This window comes from Mixophyes fleayi, chromosome 1, assembly GCF_038048845.1.
Source record: "Mixophyes fleayi isolate aMixFle1 chromosome 1, aMixFle1.hap1, whole genome shotgun sequence".
NCBI classification, from domain to species: domain Eukaryota; kingdom Metazoa; phylum Chordata; class Amphibia; order Anura; family Limnodynastidae; genus Mixophyes; species Mixophyes fleayi.
In genome coordinates this window covers 64,249,429-64,265,456 of record NC_134402.1, presented here as the reverse complement: position 1 = coordinate 64,265,456, position 16,028 = coordinate 64,249,429, and the positions used below count along the sequence as shown (strand labels likewise).

Below are 16,028 nucleotides of genomic sequence, written 5' to 3'. Positions count from 1 at the left end.
CCTCATCTCATTGATCTTGAAGGAGAGGAAACAAGATTTAAACATCCTTCAGAGCAGATTTGAACATTTACAAAATATGGTCAAACTCTTTTCTAACTTGCAGGATTACAAACAGTTTGAAAAGGACATCATCACTAGGACTGATAGGAATACAAAAGATCTCATTCAGAAATAACAGAAGAAATTTACTCGTGATAAAACATCTCAATTTGGTAGTGTTAAACAACCCATTCAATCACTGGGAAAGGAAAAAACATTCAAATTTGATAATAGAAATAACAACAGTTATATTTCAGGAAAAGGTAATAAGTTAGGTGTATCATATAAAGAACCAATCAGTCCCATTTGGGAAAAGACAAGGTAAACATAATTAAAGACCAAGATATTATCGTCAGAATATGCACAGAGGTAATTATCATCCATGAAGAGAGGACGCTAAACCCCATGTCTCCTTCAATAGAAGGGACAGTGGGCTAGATGTTGGCTCTCCATCAAGGGCCAATACACGTAATAGGCCAGACTTTGGATCCTCATTAAGGACAACTACATACAATAGATTTGACCCACTTATCTCTGAATCTGATTCTTACCCTTGTTTAGAACACAGAAGAACAAAGGAGAGATTTCGATAAATTTTAGTAGTCATTCAATAACATCAAGAAAAAAGGGGGAAAGAGGAAGAGAATCTCAGAAAAGAATCTAGGAAACGTTATAAAGCAAAATGTGCAATTGAAATTGATAAAAAATTCGTAAAGGTAGAGAATTCGGGAAAAAGTGTAGAAAGGCACACAACAACTATATATAATTTCTGTTCACATAAATTGAATAAGGAAGAAACCTCTATTCTTGAAAAGGGATTGAAATTTGCCCCCACTAGCAATATTGATAACTTTGGCATTTTTTTTGAGCTACAAAGGTTCATCAGAAAATTGAGTGTCAAAATTTTTTTTTATAGTCAGAATTCGGATAATGAAATTGATTCATCAGATAAATTTTGATTTATCTTTTTTTGATTTAAAATTCATCAGTAATCAACAAATTTCGCAGAAAATCTAAATTTTATCCCGCGCACAATAAAGGCCCCTTTATAATTAGTTTTTCTAAATTAGTACAAGATGATTTGGCAACCACAGGGAAAAGGAGAGATCTCCCGAAATATTGTTTAAGGAGAAACTATACCAAGAAGGAATGGGAAGCCTTAAAAAAATTACGGGAAAACCAAGATCTGGTAGTGAAACCCGCTGATACGGGTGGATCAATTGTGATTATGGATAAAGAACAATATAACAACACAGTATCACAGTTGTTAATCGACGATACCACCTACAAAAAAATAAGAAGTGATCCAACAAGTGAAATTCAGAAAAAATTGAATTATTGACTAGATACAAATACTTAAATGTTTTATCAGATGAAGAATTCAAATTTATTATCATTGAACAACCATTGACACCCTCATTATACATTTTACCGAAGATCCATAAAGACAGTCAGAATCGACTATTGTGTCTGGTGTCAATTCAGTTACATCTAACTTATCAGCGTTGATCGATTTGCACTTATAACCGTTGATAACTAACACAAAATCCTATATTAAAGATACCACGGATGTTTTGAATAAGTTAACACTGATTACATGGAATGAAAACATTTTGCTTTTAACAGCAGATGTTAAATCTCTGTATAAAATCGTTGAACATAGGATGGGAATTAATGCTGCAGATTTTTTATGACAGAGAATGAAATGGCAAAAGATTTGAAGAACTTTATAAAAGATGGTATCCGTTTCATTTTAGAAAATAATTATTTCTAATATAATCAGGACTACTACATTCAAAAAAGGCGTACAGCAATGCGCACCAGGTTCGCCCCAAGCTATGCCAACTTGTTCATGGCCTTCTGGGAAGAAGAAGCTGTGTGGCATAATTGTGCTTCTGGGGTGAACCTGGTAGCCTGGATATGATTTATAGATGACATTTTGTTTATCTGGAAGGGCAACGAAGCACAGTTAGATTCCTTTTACAGTTCCCTTAATAATAATCATCGAATTGACTTTTGATATTATCAGAAAATTGGTTAACTTTTTAGATCTGACCGTCTACATTAAGGATGGTAGAATCCATACCAAATTATATAGAAAGCCAACAGACTCAAACTTGTACAGACTTGTACGTTTTTGGAGGAACTGCACGGAAGATACAGAATTTATCGACTCTATGGACAAGACAGCGGAAGAATTCTTAGCCAAGGGATATTCTACGGCCACAATAGAAAAAGCAAAGAAGAAAGCCAAACTGTTAGATAGGGAGGACTGTGTAAATAAAAATAAAAAAAATAAAAACAAAGAAAAACAAAAAACATGTCATAGCACCAATGTAGTGTACATTTTGAGGTGCAGATTTAATAAATATTATATTAGACGCACTACACGTCCTTTGAAAATTAAGATGGCAGAACATCTCAATAACATCAAAAAGGGGACAATGCAACATCCATTGTCACAACTTTTCAAAGAAACACATCTATGCTCTCAGAAATGTATTGTTGAGTTAGTAGGGTATAACAACCATAGAACCAGATTGGAGAGATAAAAATGTCATGGCGAAATGAGCTAAAAAAAGAGATGTTTTGGATTCATACTTCAAATACCTTGAAACCAAGTGGTCTGAATCCTGATTTTGAACTACATTGGTATCTATGACCCTATTTGGGGCATGCCATGTTTTATCAGTGATTTTTGAGACTAGTGCTAACAAAAAACTTTTATGTCCAATTATGTTATTATTGGATAGTGTTTTAACTTGTAATAAGAACATATATATTGTTATTATTATAAAAATTGGTAAATCATGTTAAATATGTTGCTTAATATGTCAGCAACATATTTTATAAATTTATGGTTCTTATATTTAAAACAATTTTTACATAACCACATTTTAATTGTGATAACACTATACTATATGTATGAGATGAATTTTTATTCCTGCACCAGTTGGGGTACCTGGTCCCATTTCCTATGCGAAGGCAGTATCGGGGGTGGTGCCTGGTGTTGCAGCACCATTTGTTCCTCAAATGTCTGTCAGAGGGCAGCCCCCTGAGAGGAGGAATGTCGTTCAATTGAAATGTGTAAGTGGTGAGACCCTCCCTATTAGACCTGCCTTTTTGGATAGTTTTTTTGCAAGTTTTGGTTATAAAGCTGAGGATCTTTTTGCATGCATACATCCTGTGAGTTCCCCTGATTTTGATGTCAGCTTTTGTTCTTACTATGGGTTGCAAGATTTTTGGGCTATGTGGGGAAGGCAGAAAGATACAGAGCCATGGTCCAATTTCCGAGCAATCCCAGTCACGCGCCAAGAAAGGGTGTGTGTGACCATATTAGTTAGGAACGAATCTCTACCTAAATCTGACTTGTGTTTTTGGTTAAAAAGATACGCGGACTTAGTGTCCCCCTTGGAGAAAGTTCCCGATCCGAGCCGTCATGTCTGGGGTGGCGGGTGGTCTGCCATGGTCCATCTGCGATGCACGGAGGCTGGTGTGCTGCGCGTACCATCTGCGGCCTTTATTGGTTGCGACCGCATTCAATGCTTTTACCCGGGCCAGCCGAGGATGTGCCATCGCTGTGGTTACTTCCGCCACCTCAGCATGAAATGTCCCATTCAAAAGTGTGGCCAGGTCATGTGTAAAGATTAAATGTAATTTATGTGGTGAGGTTGGCCATCCCTTTAGTCGCTGCCCTCATGCCTCCCACAATGCGTGTGAAATATCTGATATAGACCTGGTTCAGGCTGCAGAGTTAATGGAAATAGGGGTAAGCGTGCCATCTGTGGTGAGCCCTGTCCAGGGCCCAGGTCCTTCTTCTGGATCTCCCACCCCTCCCATACCACCTTCTTCGGTGTCTGCTCCCACTCCCCCTCTCCCCTCCCAGCCGGTGTTGGCCCAGTCCACTGTGCCAGTTGCAAAACCAACAGTTATGGAGGAAGAAGCCCCCTTTACAGTGCAAGGGAAGAAGGGGAGAAGGAGTCGGGCTGTAAAGTCTGGCGGGGAAAAGCTTATCCTATCTAACCGTTTCCTATCCTTCTCAAGTGATGAGGAGTCAGAAGGAGAAATAGTGAGGGGTGAGAATGGTAGCTTGCAATTTAGGCCTAAGGTCACGAGGAGGAGAAGGAATTTAAAAAGTCCATCCCCAATAAGGGTAGAACCCAAGTATAAGAAACCAAAAGACAAGTCAAAAAAGAAGGTAGCGGGTAAAATGACAGCTAGGGTTCTGATTGGGAAAAAATTTCTTTAAGGCACCTTTAAGTTTGCGCAAGTCTCTCCTTGTGGAGGAGTTGGCCACAGTAACCTCTTCCTCCCCGGGAATATCCGCCACCCCTTTAGAGATCTCTCACCCCCCGGAGGACTCTTTCCCTCCATTGGTTCCTTCAGTTTCCTCCAAAGCCGCACCTCCTGTCCTGGTATCTTCTATTCAGGCCCCTTCCCTCCTGGTTCCCCCGGATATTCCAGACCCTGGTCCCCCACCCCCTGGTCCGCCTGATCCGCCAAAGGTTAAGGAATTAGTGGGTCTGTCTAAGGCAGGCACGGAGGGTGAAGTGAAAGTTGGTAGTCCTCCTATCTCTGCCATTTCTTCTGGTATTGTTTCCCCTGGGCCGGATAAGGTGACCTCCGAAGATGAGGAGGTAAACCTTCTTGACACCGATATGGTGCCGGCTGGGGTTAGTATAAAAAGGTGCGGCTCCTCTGACGAGGACTCCAGTAAGAAAGTAAAGAGAAAGTGATCTGGGTCCTACTTGCAATAACTCAGAATGGCAGTTTCCCAGCCCATAAAGTTTGCCACTATTAACGTGGCATCCATCTTGTCTGAACGTGCTCGCTATATGACCTTCAATTTTTTCAACATGCTTGAGGTTGACATTTTATTTTTGCAGGAGACTAGGGTGGGGCGGCTCGCGGATCTCCATAAGGCGAAGCGGGAGTGGAGACGTGGCCCCTCATTCTGGTCTCTTGCGGCCCAGCCGTACAGTGGGTTGGCGGTCCTTTTTACCGACATGATAACTCTCCAGTGAGTTATAGAGTTACAGGTAGGTAGATGTATGATTTTAGATGTCATCCTGAGGGGGCATAGCCTGAGACTAATTAATATCTGTGGTCCTCAAAGCAAGTGGGACAGGAAATGCCTTTTCGGGGAGATAAAACCGTACCTTTTTACAGCCCGGCAGTTGGTTTTTGCAGGTGATTTCAACACCATCATCAGGCCCAAAGACAGGGGGGGCGCAAAGACTACTTTGGGCTACGATTCTAATTTTTTAGTTAACATGGTTAGGCAGGCAGGTCTGGTGGATGTGCATGTTCGCCATTTCCCAGACCTCACGGGTTTCAACTTTATTAGAGGTAGTTGTAGATCTAGAATAGACAGGATTTTTGTTAAGGAGGGCTCGACGACTTTGGCACCAGTGCTGAGGCCTGTGGAGTTCTCTGATCACATTTGCCTGTGTGTATCCTTGAACGCCTCAGAAACTCCTCAGAAAGGTAGGGGCCTTTGGCGCTTGAACCCTAGGCTCCTTGAGGAGGAGGTGATCAGACAGTCCTTCAGTTACTTCTTTGAAGCACAGGAGTGCGGGATGGAGTAGGTCTGAGTGGTGGGAGGTGTGTAAAAAGAGGACTGGGAACTTCTTCCGCAACCTTGTAGCCAGAAAGAACTTGCTGAATGAAAATTCCTACCAGGCCCTGAGAAGGAAATTAGGGTTCTTGATCTCTGAGCAGGGAGATGGTGGGGAGATCTCCCGGGTGAAGGCTCGGATGAAGGAGTTACAGTACGACCGGTTTGCTTCCTTGGTTCTGGAGAGGGATTATGGGAAAAACCACTCACCTAATCCTTACCAGAGTTGTAGGAAGTCGGTCAATGCTAAGGAGGTTAGGGGCCTGTGTGATGCCGGGGGTATTCTCAGGAAAGATAAGGAGGGCATTCTCGGTGTTGTATGGTCTTTCTACTCCTCTCTTTTGTTTGAGAAGCCACTCATCAGAGAAAAGATGGACCGGTTTCTGAGGGAGACACCCGGACTTGTGAGTCCTGACAGTTCGTTTGATGCCTTGGGTGATGAGATAACAGCAGATGAGGTCAAAGTGGCCATAGATCAATTATCTATGAAGAAGTCAGCAGTACCGAATGGCTTGACCTCCGAGTTTTATAAGACCTTTAAAGACCTTTTGACCCCTCGTCTTGTGGAGGTATTCAATGAGAGCCTGGGCAGAGGAATCCTTCCTCCTTCCATGAGGCTGTCTGCTCTTATTTTATTATCTAAAGGGAAGGACCCGTCACGTATTGAGAACTGGTGCCCCATAGCCCTTCTCAATACTGACAGGAAGATTCTGGCAAAGGTCATTTTCAACAGGCTGATGACTATCTCCGGCCAGATTCTTTCTCCCTCCCAGCACTGCACCGTGAAGGGCCGCAGCACGTTTATTGCTGTCCTTGCGGTCCGGGAGGCCATTGAACGCTGCCGCGCTGAGAAGTGGGGGAAATACTAGCGTTGGATCAGTCAAAGGCTTTTGATCGGGTAAATCATGAGTACCTGTGGGCTCTCCTTCTGTGGTATGGGCTCCCAGTGCGGGTGGTTAATTGGCTACAGACAATCTACAGGCAGGCCGAGAGCTTCCCTCCAATGAATGGTTGGGTGGGTCCGGCCTTCGCGGTTGACTCTGGTGTAAGGCAGGGTTGCCCCCTGAGCCCTCTTCTGTATGTGTTCGCCATCGACCCCTTCATTCGGAGGTTAGGTGGCAGCACTGCAGAGGGGGTGCGACTGGGCCCAGGCCGTCCGCTGAGGGTCGTGGCCTACGCCGATGATGTCACTGTTGTCGAGTCCCGGTGAGGTATTGGAGGTCGCAACTCTAATCCGTGGGTACTCCGAGGCCATTGGCTCAGAGGTAAACCAGGAGAAGAGTGAGGTTTTCTGGATGGGGAGGAAGGCCAGCAGTTTGACCTTCTGGACACCCTCCCCTGGGCTAGCCAGGAGATCAAGATCTTAGGCATTAAATTCGGCCCTGGTGATTATGCCAGTCGAAATTGGGAGGCTAGACTGGTTGTAGCTACCCAGAAAGTACAGAGCTGGAAGAGGTGGAAGCTATCTCTGAGGGAAAGGGTAGACTCGATCAAGACCTTCCTGATTCCAGTTTTTCTGTACGTTAGTTACGTGTGCCTCTTGCCGGAGTCTTTTTAGACCAAGGTCTATGCCGTGTTTCTCCAGCTCTTATGGGGGAACCGGTTGAACCTCATTAAGCGAACTGTGACCTATAAATCGAGGAGGGAGGGAGGCCTGGGGATGGTAAACCCAGTGCTCTTCTTTCTAACCACCTTCCTCAAGTTACATCTGGGGAGTCTCTTTTTAGAGACCCCTCCTCGATGGGTAGAGGGGTTTAGAGTCTGGGTGCATCCCTTCCTCAGCGTCTGGATAGAGGGAGGTGTGGTAAAAAGTTTCCGGGTCCGGCATGGATATCTCCCAGCCTACGTGGCTCTTTGCTTGAAGGTGACAAGGCGTTGGGGCTTGGAGGTGGGGGAAGTCAAAGGCTTCTCTAGGAAGCATTTGGAGAGGAGAATTTTGTTCTCCCACTTCTCGGAAAACAGCTGTCACTGAAGGACTGCCCAGGTAATGTGTGTTCGGAGGGGCTGGCTCTGGTTAATTCCCGGAGGGTCCCCTCAAAATATTTGGACATTGCCTTGCTCTCTTTTCATGGGAGACTCTACGTGAGGGGAAATTTGAAGCACAGAAATGCCGATGATCGTGGTTGCCCACGGGAGGAGTGTCTAGGGTAGGTGGAGACGATGGACCATTTTTTGCTCAGATGTCCCTTCAATGTAGAAGTTTACAAGAGGGTTTCTGGTGCCTTGGGCATTCCCTGCCTTTCGGGGCTTAGTTACCCTGAGTGGGTTTATGGAGCACTCAAGGGTAGGTGCTGGGATATTGATTTGACCACCCTTTTTCTAGTCAGCTTAGTAGTCCGGTACTTCACGTGGAATGCACGGTGTCAGGTCACAATTTGACGGAAAATCCTCCCTTGCAATGTGGTGGCGGGTGACATTCTTCACGGGGTGTGGAAACTAAGGGATATGGAGAGGTCCCGGACGGACAATACAAGCTGGGTCAGACTGTGTCAGGGTCTGAGACCTCCGTAAGGGGGTCAAAGTCTGGGGGCTCTTCATCTATGGCTTTTCTGTCCTGCACCCCCCCCCCCGTAGATTTTTGACTTAACATCTTTATTTTATGTGCGGTTGCATATGTCTAAAAGCTTGGATCAGTTTCTCTTTGCTTGCAGTGTATATAGTACAAGTTATGTTATGATTGTATAGTTGATTGTATTTTAATTGTATATTTGGTTGTGGGCACTTAATATTTTATGTTGTTCTTGCTATGGACTTTTTAAATTAGGACTCTCGTGTGTGGGGCATTCTACCCCTAAATGTAGTATCCTATGTTTTGAATTTTTACATAAGTGCCACAACTTGTTTCAGTTTGTATGTATTTTGTTGCAATGCTTTTTCAATAAAAAGATTAGGAACAAGAGAGAAAAAAAACCCCAAAAACCTACAGCACCTGGTATTTCCAGGTGGTCTCCCATCCAAGTACTAATCAGGCCCAGCTGAGCTTAGCTTCCAAGATCAGACTAGATTGGGCTTGTTCAGGGTGGTGTGGCTATAGGTATTGGTTGCTTACTGACCTACATCACTTATACATCTCAACACCAGCATTGAAGGATGCAGGAACAAGAGAAAAAAAACCCAGAAACCTACAGCACCTGGTATTCCCAGGTGGTCTCCCATCCAAGTACTAACCAGGCCCGGCCCTGCTTAGCTTCCATGATCAAACGAGATTGGGCTTGTTCAGGGTGGTGTGGCTGTAGGTATTGGTTGCTTACTGACCTACATCTCTTATACATCTCAACACCAGCATTGAAGGACGCAGGAACAAGAGAGAAAAAAACCCAAAACCTACAGCACATGGTATTCCCAGGTGGTCTCCCAACCAAGTACTAACCAGGCCCGGCCCTGCTTAGCTTCCAAGATCAGATGAGATTGGGCTTGTTCAGGGTGGTGTGGCTGTAGGTATTGGTTGCTTACTGACCTACATCTCTTATACATCTCAACACCAGCATTGAAGGAAGCAGGAAAAAGAGAGAAGGAGGTGTGTCTTAGCTCTCTGAGAACCAGTGTGGACTCTGGGAGCAAGCCCAGAGAGGATGGAGGATCCTGGGGGAGGAGTGCAGGAAAGTCCCCAGGTTTCCGGGCCTAGTAAATCACATCTTGCTTTGGAGCCAAGCCTGACTTCCTTTGTTCACAGCCGGCCTGTAAACATCTTGGCTGGTGAATTGGATGCTAGTGCTGCTACTGTGATGGACTATTCTGTCTTGGCAGGCGGTATACCTCCAGACAACAATGTGGAGAGAGTCCCAGTACCTTCTGAGACAGGTGAGAAGCAGCCCTCTCATATGAAGATTAATATGGAGGGAGGAGGGAGCAGACAGTGTGATAAGCGGTATCCCAGCCCCAGTGGTGCAACAACTGGGTGCTGGGGAAAATATGGGCTTGCCTGTGAATCTTAACAAGGTGGTCCAAGAGAGTGCTGTGGATGTCCTGTCCCCCCCTTGTGATGACACAACAGGGGGTGGCTGAAGATTCCTGTGAAGGATAACAGGGAATCCCGTGAATATACCGCAAACCCAGTGAACCCCGTGCCGGGCCCGGTGATGTCACAACTGGGGCCTGTCTAGGAGCTGGACATCGCTATGGAGAATGAGAATGCGCCCGTTGAGGTAGTGGACCCTGCATCTATTAGCCTACCTGACACGGAGGAGAGCGAGCTGGATGAATCAACAATCAAATCCAAAGTTGAGCAGCTGGAGTCTGCGATCGCTGGTCTCAGGAAGCGCATCGGGCAGAAAAAGAAAAAGCGGAAAAAAGCTTTCAGCGGTGTCCGTGTTGCTATCACACTGGAGATTGAGGAGTTAATGTCTGTCTTGAAAGAGAAAGAGCTGTCCCTGCAGCAGCTGCGTGCCAGGGTGCAGACAGCAACGCCGGTGGAGAACTCTGAGTGTTTGCCTGCTAATCCGCAGGCATGTGAGCCGGATGATACAAAAACTGACTATTTGTATGATAAAATCAGGGCTCTGGAGGGTGAGCCATCTGTGATGGAGCCGGAGGGGGCTGCAGGTGCTGCGGGAGGGAGTGCTGTCTCGGCTGCAGTTTCTGTGGCTGGTCCTGCGTCCCTCCTCTCTGGGGCGCTTCCGGTGGAGGCCGGCAGTCCTGTATCCGGCGTCCGGAGATTGGAGGGATCTGGTGTTGTTGCTGAGAGTCCCACCCCTATGTGCCTGAAGCCTGTGAGTAGTCAGTCTGGTAATTATGCTGCTGCGTCTGGTGCCCTGACCCCCTTGTTGAATACGGAGGTTATCTCTGGTGAGGCTGGATGTCAGGCGTCAGTAAGGAGCAAAATTGAAATGTCTGTTTCTAATGATATTGTGGTCACTGAACATACTGTGTCTGGGTCTGATGCCCTGATACCCCTGATGTACGCGGAGGCTGTTTTTGGTGGGGCGGGTTGTCAGGCGTTAGTAGGCAATGAAAGTATGGTGCCTGTCTCTGTCGCTGAGGTTTCCAGCCAATCAGCCTCCTCAAGTTCTGCGTGTGTAATCCCTGCAGTTTGTGAGCCTGCTAAGTATGTGAATATTGCTATGAATAACCCTGTATCTTCTGTGGTTGAGAATGTCCAATCTATGTTGATTGCTGGTAAAAGCCCTGGTGATGAGGGGATATCGGTTAGCCAGGTTCAGTCACAAATTATCAATACCATTTATGGCCCGCTGAAATTAACAGAAAGGGTTAAGAGGGCGGCAGGTTTAATTGAGGATGTTGCCAAAAAAATGCCAAATATGTTACCCTCAATGGGGGATTCGGTCAGACAACTGGAATCTTATGCTGGAGGTTCCTCTGAACAACAGGTAGCTATCCCTAGCGGGCCATCTGGGACTGGTCCTTGCAGGGATGGTGGAAAGCGAGTTAACCCTATAAGATCTGGTGCTCTGCATGTTACTGAAGGGCCTGTTCCTGTCCCTGGTCTGGTCTCGTATGCGGGGGTTGTGTCGGGGGCTGGAGCTGGAGCTCGGAGGGCTACTGTGGCTCCTCCTGTGGGGAAGCCCTTTAAACGACGTAATGTGGTCCAATTGAAATTCATGGGGAAAGACCCCCTGAGCAGATTTGAATTTCTTAAAATGTTTCTCGATTCATTTAAGTTTGTTCCCGCGGATCTCTACGCTTGCATCCACCCGGTTGGCACATCAGAATATGATGTGAGTTTTCTATCCTATCAGGACCTGCAGGTTTTTTGGAGCAGGTGGGCTGGATGCAAGAGTAGAGATCCGTGGATAAACTTTAGGGCCATTCCAGTTACGAGACAAGAGCGTGTAAAAATTACTATATTGGTGCGCAATGAATCCATTCCAGCAGCTGATTTAACGTTTTGGGTGAAGAGATTTTCAAACTTGGTGTCCCCGCTTGTTAAGGTGCCTGACCCAAGCCATGGTGTCTGGGGTGGCGGATGGTCTGCCACAGTAGATCTGCGGTGCACGGAGGCTGGCCTGGTGCATTTACCATCTGCGGAATTCTTAGGGCGCGATAGAATCCAGTTCTTCTACCCAGGCCAGCCTAGGATGTGTCACCGTTGTGGCGACTTCCGTCACCTCAGTGCCAATTGTCCCTTTCAAAAGTGCGGGCATTGCGGGAACGCAGGGCATGAGTCTCGCTCTTGTAATAGGATTCGTTGTAACCTATGTGGTGTTATTGGTCACCCTTTTAGCAAATGCCCACACGCCTCTCATAATATGGAGATCCCTGATGATGAATTAGTTTGTGTGGCAGGAAGCATTGAGACGGGGGAGGAGGCGAGGGCCTCTACAAGTTCTGTTCATCAGAAGCCCATCCCTCTTTTGCCTGTTGTTGAACAGCCTGCGGTTTCAGTGTCAGAGACCGTTGTAGTTGCTTCAGTGAATCCGTGGGTAGAGCAGAAAAGGAGGGGTAAGAAGAGTCAGGCCAGGAAAGACGGTAGTGAGGGTATAGTGCTGTCAAATAACTATCAAATTCTGTCTAGCGAGGAAGAGGGGATGGAGGAGGGTGATGTGGTGAGGACGGAGAGCGGGACTTGGTTCTTAGGCCAAGGGTGGAGAGAAAACGCAAAAAATCTAGAGATCTAGCCTTGAATGAGTTGGCTGTGTATAGGAAGCCTAAAGATAAATCCAAGGTAGCCAGGTCCTTTCTTAAGACTCCTGTAGTGAATCCTTCGGGGTCTCACTTTGTGGAGGACTTGGCCTCTTACCCTGTCCCTGATCCCGTTCCTTCCCCCACCCTCTCTTCTGGTGTTCTTGTTCCCCCTGGATCAGCCCTGCAGGTGCCCCTCTTGGTTGCCAAGGACCCGGTTGCTATTTCCCCCCCTGTTCCTCCTTCCGCCCATGTTTCTCCTCATTGCTCTGTCCCATCCCTGGTTCCCGCTTCCTCCCCTGCCCTCCCTGCTGTTCCCCCCCTGTTCCTCCTCCCGCCCCCCTCCTGTCTCGGCGCCTGATCCGGGTGGTCCTTCCATCCTGGGTAGTGTTGCAATTACTTCTGGGGAAGTGGTGGGTGGTGATGGTAATTTGGTTGCTGTTGGGCCTGGTGAGGTCCCTCCTTCCGGGGAAGAAGTGGTCCTGCGGGTGGGGGAGGCCTTGCCGACAGGGGTCAGTTGTAAGAGGTATGGGTCCTCGGATGAGGATTCTGCTAAACAGGTGAAGAAGAAGTGAACTGTGCCTGCTCTATAACTCTGAAGGATGGCTTCCCAGCCCATTAGATTTGCTTCCATTAATGTGGCATCTATAAAATCCGAACGGGCTCGTTATATGGCCTTTGATTTTTTCAGCACGGTTGAGGCTGATTTTTTATTTTTGCAGGAGACCAGATTGTGTCAGCTGGCTGACCTTCATAAAGCTAAAAGGGAGTGGAGGCGTGGGCCCTCCTACTGGTCTCTTGCGGCTGAGCCGTACGGTGGGGTGGCGGTACTTTTTACCGGCATGATAACCATCCAGCGAGTCATTGAGCTTGAGGTAGGTAGGTGCATGGTGATTGATGTCAAACTGAGGGGGCATGACCTGAGGTTGATTAATATTTACGGTCCCCAGACAAAATGGGGTCGGAAATGCCTTTTCAGTGAGATAAAGCCATACCTTTTTACAGCCCGGCAGATAGTCTTTGGTGGTGATTTTAACACCGTCACTAGGACAAAAGACAGGGGAGGTTCGAGGACTTCTCTGGGCTATGATTCCCTTTTTTTAGCGAGTATGGTTAGGCAGGCTGGTCTGGTGGATGCACACATTCGTCATTTTCCAGACCACACGGGTTTCACTTTTTATAGAGGTAGTAGTAGGTCTAGGATAGATAGGTTTTTTGTTAAGGAGAGCTCAAAAACCTTGGCTCCAGAGCTGAGGCCGGTAGAGTTCTCCGACCACGTTTACCTATCTATGTCCTTGAATGCTTTGGAGACTCTTCGGAAGGGTAGGGGTCTCTGGCGCTTGAACTCTAAGCTCCTAGAGAAGGAGTTGATAAGACAGTCTTTTAGGGACTTCTTTGAATCCCAGGAATCACTTTTGGAGGCAGGCTGGAGTAGGTCTGAATGGTGGGAGATGCTGAAGAAAAGGACCCGGAGCTTTTTTCGGGGCCTTGTAGCCAGAATTAACTTGGTAAAAGAGAGTGCCTACATGGCACTGAGGAAAAAACTTGGATTCTTGATCTCTGGCCAGGGGGATAGTGGGGAGATCCCCCGGGTGAAGGCTCAGATGAGAGAGATACAGTATGACCGGTATGCATCCTTGGTTCTGGAGAGGGATTATGGGAAGTACCATTCGCCCGACCCTTTCCAGAGCTGTAGGAACTCGGTAGATGCTAAGGAGGTGAGGGGCTTGCGCGATGCTGAGGGTGTCCTTAGGGAGGAGAAGGAGGGCATTCTTGGTGTTGTGCGGTCCTTCTATTCCGATCTCTTATCAGAGAAGTCACTTGACAAAGAGAGGATGGACCAGTTTTTGAGGGAAACTCCTGGCCTTGGGGATTTTAGCGGCCTGCTTGAGTCCTTGGGCGATAAAATAACGGTGGACGAGGTCAGGGTGGCGATAGATGGTTTATCTGTCAAGAAAGCCCCAGATGGCCTTACATCTGAGTTTTTTTAAAATCTTTGGGTACATCCTTGCTCCGCGTCTCATGGAGGTCTTTAATGAGAGCCTGAGCAGAGGTTTATTGCCTCCCTCCATGAGAGTCTCTGCCCTTATCTTACTGTCAAAGGGGAAAGATCAGTCTGTATTGAGAACTGGCGCCCCATCGCTCTTCTCAATACCGACAGGAAGATTCTGGCGAAGGTGCTTTTTAATAGAGTGATGCAGGTTTCCGGTCAGTTACTCTCTCCTTCTCAACACTGCACTGTAAAGGGCTGAAGCACTTTCAGTGCTGTCCTGGCGGTGCGGGAGGCTTTTGAACGGTGTCGTGCGGAGAGGTGGGGGAAGTACATTTTAGCATTAGATCAGTCGAAGGCCTTTGATAAGGTAAATCATGAGTACCTTTGGGCTCTACTTCTGTGGTATGGTCTTCCAGTGCGGGTGGTGAATTGGCTCCGTACCATTTATAGACAAGCCGAGAGCTTCCCTCTTGTGAATGGTTGGGTGGGTCAGCCCTTTGAGGTCAGCTCTGGAGTAAGACAAGGTTGTCCCCTGAGCCCTCTCCTGTAAGTGTTTGCCATAGATCCCTTCATCAGAAGGGTTGGTGGTAGCTCGTTGGGAGGTGTGCTGTTGGGTCCGGAGTGGCCCTTGAAGGTAGTGGTCTACGCTGATGATGTTACTGTTGTCTTGTCGAGTTCCGCAGAAGCTGAGGAGGTAACGACTCTGGTCTGCGGGTATTCCGAGGCCAGTGGCTCATTGGTAAACCAGGAAAAGAGTAAAGTTTTCTGGATGGGGGAGGAGGGTTGTGAATTCAACCTTCCAGACAGTCTTCCCCGGGCGAGTGAGAAGATCAAAATTTTAGGGATTCATTTTGGCCCTGGTGATTATGCCAAGCAAAATTGGGAGTTAAGGCTGGAGGAAGCTTCCCGGAAGGTAGAGAGCTGGAAGAGCTGGAAACACTCTCTCCGGGAAAGGGTGGACCTGATCAAGACCTTCCTGATCCCAGTATTCCTGTACATCAGCTATGTGTGCCTTTTGCCGGAGTCTTTATGGTCTAGGGTTTATGCAGTTTTCTTCCAGTTACTCTGGGGAAATAGGCTGAACCTGGTCAAGCGGGCTGTGACCTACCGACTGAGGAAGGATGGGGGCCTGGGTATGATTAACCCTGTGCTTTTCTTTATGTCAACCTTTCTGAAGTTGCACCTTAGTAGTCTCCTAGTTGAGACCCCTCCTCAGTGGGTGGGTGGTTTCAGGGTATGGGTGGATCCCTTTCTCAGTGCATGGTATGGGGGAGGCACTGTTAAGAGTTTCCGGGTCCGGCATGGGTATCTCCCGACCTACGTTTCCTTGGGATTGAAGGTGACAAGGCGTTGGGGCTTAGGGGTGGGGGAAGTTAGGAGCTCTTCTAGAAGGGAATTGGAGAAGAGAGTCCTGCACTTTCACTTTTGGGTTCCGTTGTCACTGAGAGACTGCCCAGGTGATGTGAGTTCGGTGGGGCTTTCCTTGATTAACTCGAGGAGAATCCCGTTGAAGCTTCAGGACATTGCATGGCTCTCCTTTCACGGGAGACTTTATGTAAGAGGGAACCTCAACCACAGAAATGCTGATGATCGTGGCTGCCCACGGGAGGAGTGTCTAGGGGTGGAGGAGACTATGGACCATTTCTTGCTCGAGTGTCCCTTTAATGTAAAGGTTTATAAAAGAGTCTTCAGGTCGCTGGGGATCCCCTGCCTTTCGGGGCTTATTTACCCTTAATGGGTCTACGGGGCATTCAAGGCAAGGTGGAAGGCTTTTGATTTCTGTACACTTTTTCTAGTGAG

General features: G+C 47.1%; 1 long non-coding RNA gene, 2 other non-coding genes and 1 pseudogene across 3 annotated transcripts in view; 1 reads left to right on the top strand and 3 right to left on the bottom strand.

The window, feature by feature from the left end:
• Positions 1 to 16,028, top strand: part of LOC142104539 (uncharacterized) — a 147,837-nt gene that overhangs the window by 95,218 nt on the left and 36,591 nt on the right. The gene's annotated exons all lie outside the window — the stretch shown is intronic.
• LOC142132380 (5S ribosomal RNA) lies at positions 8,574 to 8,692 on the bottom strand (annotated as a pseudogene).
• Positions 8,776 to 8,894, bottom strand: LOC142137002 (5S ribosomal RNA). Its single transcript, XR_012687667.1, has one exon. It is a non-coding gene; the product is annotated as a 5S ribosomal RNA (ribosomal RNA).
• LOC142132183 (5S ribosomal RNA) lies at positions 8,978 to 9,096 on the bottom strand. The gene has a single exon (XR_012686498.1). It is a non-coding gene; the product is annotated as a 5S ribosomal RNA (ribosomal RNA).